We start from the raw sequence: 6,000 nt of genomic DNA on the forward strand, positions 1-6,000 counted from the left end.
AGTGGAACTAAAAACCAAGAAGAAATACGCCAGCCTCACGGCCGAGAGCATAGCAATGGTGCCATATTGCCACCGGCGGCAGCAGCAGAGAATTCACTGAATCCAGTACAGCTACATCTGCGTACTCAAGAACAGTGAGTCAAATTGCGGGCCACAGAGGAGAAATCCCAGTACTGTACTCCCTGGGACTTGACCCAGTGGGGGAGTGGCGATGGCAGAGATATCACACCATAGGAGAATGTGCAACCTGGCACCCCCCCACAGTCTAAAGCAGCCTCTATCGACTCTCTGGGTCGGAGACTCTGTGATACAACCCAGTAAAGGAGTAGTGGGGTCTGAGATACTACTGACTCGAGATCCAGAACACCTTAAGTGAAGTCATAGTGACCCAAGGGAAGAACCCAGAGAAGGCACAAACTTCCGAAATCATGGGAAAGAGGAATAATACTGGAGCAATGAATGCCCACAACCCCACAACATCAGAACCCGATAAAACAGAAAATCAGAGATTTCTAGAAGATCAAATCAGGAAAATAACTGTAGAAATAATAGAGGTGCTTTGAAAAGAACTCAGAGAGAGCCAAAAAGAGATAAAGGATGCAATTAATGAAGTAAAGGCCTCAATTCAAAGCATGAACAACCAATTAGACCACATGGAGAACAGAATCTTGCTCTTAGAAGATGATCATTCCAAAAATGAACGCATAGTTTCTAATCTAGAAAAAAAAATCTGACAGCAGGAATCTGATATTGAAGAAATATGGGCCCATTTTAAGAGAGCTAACCTAAGAATAATTGGAATAGAGGAGGGAAAAGAAAGTGAAATCAAAGGGATCAAAAATCTCTCCAAGGAAGTAATAGCAGAAAATTTTCCAAACACAGAGAAAGAGGTCGATACACAGGTCCAGGAAACTTATAGAACTCCCTTTAGACAGGATCGGAGAAGAGGATCCCCACGCCACATAATTGTCAAAATGACCAATGTGGAAGCCAAGCAGAGAATCTTAAAGGCAACAAAAACAAAGGGCCAAGTGACATTCAGAGGCAAACCAATTAGAATCACTCCGGACTTCCCAAACCAAGTCATGAGAGCCAGAAGGGCTTGGAGTAACATATTCCAAACTCTGAAAGAAAACAACTTCCAGCCAAAAATTTCCTACCCAGCAAAACTTTCTATCAAATTAGATGGAGAAATAAGAAGCTTCCATGACAAACAGAAACTGAAGGAATTTATGTCTTCAAAACCAGCGCTACAGAAAATACTCAAAGAGATTAACTACCAAGAAGAAATAGGTAACACACACCAGAACCAGAGAAACAAGAGTTTCCATCCAACAGACAACTAAGACTGGTTATCTGTGGAGATTCGTTATTTATGTTAGTCTTTTACCTATCTCTAAATGGTATTGTTTGCCTTTATTGTTGTTAATTTTTAGGATTTCTAGTTGGAATATTAATATACCTTCAGATATAGCATTTGGAAATATTTTATCCCATTCTATTAGTAATTTTTAACTCTGTTTACATTGTCTTTGGATATACAATATTTTTTTATTTTTTAGGGAGTTTGTATACTCTTCTGTTGCCTGTGCCATTGAAATTATATCCAAGAAATCACTGCCAATTTCAATGTTGTGAGGTTTTATGACCCAGATTTTCTCCTAAAAGTTTATAGTCTTAAGATTTATATTTAGGTCTTTATCTATTTTGAGTTAATATTTGTATATGGGATTGGGTAAGGGTCCAATTTTATTCTTTTCCATGTAATTATTATTTTTCAACAATATTTAGTTAAAAGATTATTATTTCCACCACCAAATGTTCATGGAAACCTTGTCAAAAATAACTTGACAATATAGGGAAGAATTTTTCTCTAGGCTTTTATTTAACTCCAATGGTTTATATATCTGCCTTTAGAATAGTACTACACTGTTTCAATTATTGTAGCTTTATATGGTTTGAAATCAGAAAATATATATCTTCTAGCTTTGTTCTTTTTCAAGATCATTTTGGGTATATAGAGTCCATGTTCCATATTAGGATAGATTTTTTTCTGAAAAATAAATATATTAATATATGATAGTTTCACCTAAAAAATAGGAAAAAAATATTCTCTGGTAAGAAAGTAAAAAGAAATATTGAAATGTTATCTTTAAGTCATCAAAAGCTTGGTATCAGACAAATTAAACTGTTATGTGAGATTATCATTTTTAATTTTGGATAAATTGCTATAATGCTAGATGTCAACCACTAAGCCAAGCATGGGAGGGAGGGATGGGGAGGGAATGGGGTGGGGATCGGGTAGGGGCTGACTGGGCGATGTGTGCATGTATGTCTACAAAAGTTTGTATCCCACTATGATGTATGAATACAGTGCACCAATGAAAAATTTTTAAAAAAATAGCTGAGGCTGGCTTCGAACCTGTGTGATCCTCCTGTCTCCGCCTCCAAGCACTGGGATTACAAGAGTGTGCCACCATGCCCAGCACCCAATCCAATGTTAATAACGTGTATGGGGAAGGGAAACGTATCAAGTGTTGTGTGCATATACATTCCTATCACTCTATGCCTCAGTATGATGTATAATTACAATGCACTACTAAAATTATTTCAAAAAGAGGCTCACCTTACACAAAAAGATATCCACAAGCTGAAGGAGGAAGAATGGAAAAGCATATTCCATGTAAATGGAGAATAAAAGCAGCAATAGCTGTCCTCAGTGGGTGTGATAGCGCACACCTGTGATTCTGGCACTTGGAAGGCTGAGATAGGATTGCAGGTTTGAGACCAGCCTCAGCAACTTATCGAGATCCTATTTCAAAATCAAAAGACAAAAAGAGCTGGGAGTATAACTAAGAGGTAGAATGCTCCTGGGTTCAATCCCCAACACAATCAATCAATCAATCAATCAATCAATCAATCATTACTCTCATATATGACAAAGCAGACCTTAAACCAAAAATAATCAGAAGAGAAAAAAATGAACAATACTATTTTAGTACACAGAACTTATGTTTGATGCAAACAATCGAGAGAGAGAGAGAGAGAGAGAGAGAGAGAGAGAGAGAGAGATATCAGAAAAACACACATATAAGGTTAAGAATTTTTAAAAGTATTACATTCTACCCTGATGACAGTATAATTAATAGTAACAAATGGTTGTCTTGCTGACTGCTGCAACTGGAGGGTATTTCTGCAGACCTGATGAGCAATTTTTTGTAAAATATGTAGTATAGAGGAAGAAAGCCTGGCGGGTCTACACTGCAGACTTTGGACTCTCAGTGTTTCAGACTGACATTCCCTGCATGGCCTGCCTAGACAAGTGACTTCTAACATGAGGGTCATCGGTAGACAGACTGGGAGATAACTTCTCTTCTTCTGACTAGGTGGGCATTTTCAGGCCCCGGTTTTTTAACAATACAGCCAACAGGTTGCACATAATCTACATTGCATATTAAGTGGGTCCCAAGAATACCCCTGGTGAGACTGTGTATCGTAGCAGCTCTCACATGCTTGCTCTAAGAGGGAGTTCTGGGGCTGGAACATGGTCCCCACTGCTCCATTCATAGCACCAGCTTGCCATTGCGGGTGGATATTTGGTTGGGATTTGGTTTATAAGTTGGGACATATACTTGTTTCAGTTTACTCTCAGCTTCTGCTGCTTTTAGATGTTTCGCTGACATATATGGCAATGGTTTTCCACATGTAATTTTTTTTTTTTTTTTGGTGGTACTGGGGTTCCTGGAAGCCCTTCTACCTCCGGGCTACACTCCCAGACCTATTTTTACATTTTTATTTGGAAACAGGGTCTCCTAAGCCAGCGCGCGTGGCTGGCTTCGAACCTGCGCAATCCTCCTGTCTCTGCCTCCCAAGCGCGGGGATTACAAGCGTGCGCCTCCACACCCGGCCACATGTAATAATTGTCAATGATGCTAGTCAGTGATTTCCAAGGGAGAAAGTCAATGACATATGTCATTGAAGTCTTTGCCATATTTTTCCAATGCCTCTTCAAATAAGCTAGTTTCAGAGGCTGACCATTCTTCCATTTCATTTCAACATAAAACAGGTCCTCCAAGCGGTACTAAAACACTAATTGCACCGCTTAAATCATAGCTGTGTCTATATAATGTATCCATAGCTGAAACAAGGTCAGGAAACTGCAGCTGCCCTCATGTGCAAACTGGGCCGCCTCACAGAGCTGCTGCAGCTGAGGGCTCACATGCTACAGCTAAAAATGGGTCAATCTGTTGATCTGCAAGTAGACTATTTGGATCCTAAGATTTCCGATTTCGACTGTTCTGTCTCATCTGATTCTCCTTCTAAGAGCATTTCTGGAATGTCTGCTTGATACCTCGAACCCACTCTGAACTCACCTTTATCAGCTAATAGCATTTTCACTGAGGGGTCATAGACAAACAAGTAGAAAAGGGTATCCTCTTTATCAAGATATGACAATACTGAGTCTGTCTCATTTAGAAGGGAAACACGGCATTTTCCCCTGATATGTGTTGAGGGTAGAGATTCATGCTGGTGTGAAAGAAAGAGCTCCCTGTGCTTTAGCTGATGTTTATGTTTATCAGTCAAGTCGGTCTTAACTGTTGTTTCAGATTCTTCAACTTCTTCAGCATGCTTTTTCACAAGCATTATAAATGTGTTGGAAATATCTCGTCCTCTATAGAAGCACATGACTTTTGCTTCCACTTTTCCACTTGCAGTCTTGTTAAGTTCTTCTATTTTTCTGATTAGGTACAGGTTACTGGAGCAATTCTCAAAGTACACATAATCAGGAAAGAGGGCGGAGAGCATCCTGAGCAGGGAGAACGTTTGTTTGACCTTACTTCTCTCTTCTGCAAAGGCAGGGAAGGTAGACGGCCAACTAAACATCCAGGCTGCGCTCAACTCCCCACCTCTGCCTGTGGCTCCCTGGCCCCACTAAGCCCCATTCTCGGAGGGGCTGGACAAGACAGTAGGAGGAGTGAGGAAGGGAAGGTGCAGGGCTCTGACCCTGCAGACAGGACCGTCCAGGTGTGCCCTGGGCAGGCCCTTCATCACCCCACCCTCACCCCACACCAACTGTGGAGAAAGGGCTGTGGAGAAAGGGGATGTCCCGTATGCCCCTAAACCCAAGTGCCTAAAAGCCACAGGCTTGTAATCCCAGCATTTGGGAGACTGAGACAGAAGGAGGGTCACAGTTTACGGACAGCCTCAGCTACTTAGTGAGACTGTCTGCAACTCAGTGATACCCTGTTTCAAAATAAAGAATAGACTATAGAGCTGGAGGTGTAGCTTGGAGGTAGAATGCCCCTGGGTTTCATCCCCAGTACCATAAATTAAAGGCACTTAATATATTTTAAAAATCTGCTTAATCTATTACTACTAAATAATTTGTAACCCTTTCTTCATTATAATATAGCTAATAAAATCCTAGAACCTAGCCTTTAAAAATGAAAGTCTTGGTGTATTCATTCAAGTCACCCCTCCATGCCAGTCTGGTATGGAGCTGTACCTATCTTCTGTATTTCTATCTTTTAATAAACTTCTTTAAATCTTTAAAAAAAAAAAAATGAAAGTCTTGAGCCAGGCGTGGTGGCGCATGCTTGTAATTCCAGCACTTGGGAGGCTGAGACAAGAGGATCCCACAGGTTCAAAGCCAGCTTTGGCTACAGTGAGGCTCTCAGCAACTTAGTGAGACCCTGTTTTCAAATAAAGTATAAAATAGGTCTGGAAGTATAGCCCGGAGGTAGAAAGCCCCTGGGTTTCACCACCAGTACCACACACACAAAAATGAAAGTCTTGATAATTAAAACAAAGGAGTCTGAGAAAGAGATGTCCCCTGTCCTGGCAGCCATAAAAAGAAATGCAATTCTATATCACAAGCTTTTTTTTTTTTTTTTTGGTGTGTATGTGTGTGTGTCGTCCCCCAAGACTCCGACCCGCAGGGGCTTAGAGAACGACACAGACACCTTTTCAGCTGAAATATGAATTCTTCTTTAATGGATC

At 40.7% G+C, this 6,000-nt stretch overlaps 1 pseudogene across 1 annotated transcript; it reads right to left on the reverse strand.

The window, feature by feature from the left end:
• Positions 1-3,096: 3,096 nt before the first annotated feature.
• Positions 3,097-4,779, reverse strand: LOC308263951 (metastasis-associated protein MTA3-like; annotated as a pseudogene). Its single transcript has 2 exons — positions 3,886-4,779; positions 3,097-3,676 (listed from the first exon to the last, which is right to left on the reverse strand). The product of its transcript is annotated as a metastasis-associated protein MTA3-like (transcript).
• Positions 4,780-6,000: the final 1,221 nt, after the last annotated feature.

The sequence above is a fragment of the Muscardinus avellanarius genome (genome assembly GCF_963383645.1).
Source record: "Muscardinus avellanarius genome assembly, chromosome: 6".
NCBI lineage: Eukaryota > Metazoa > Chordata > Mammalia > Rodentia > Gliridae > Muscardinus > Muscardinus avellanarius.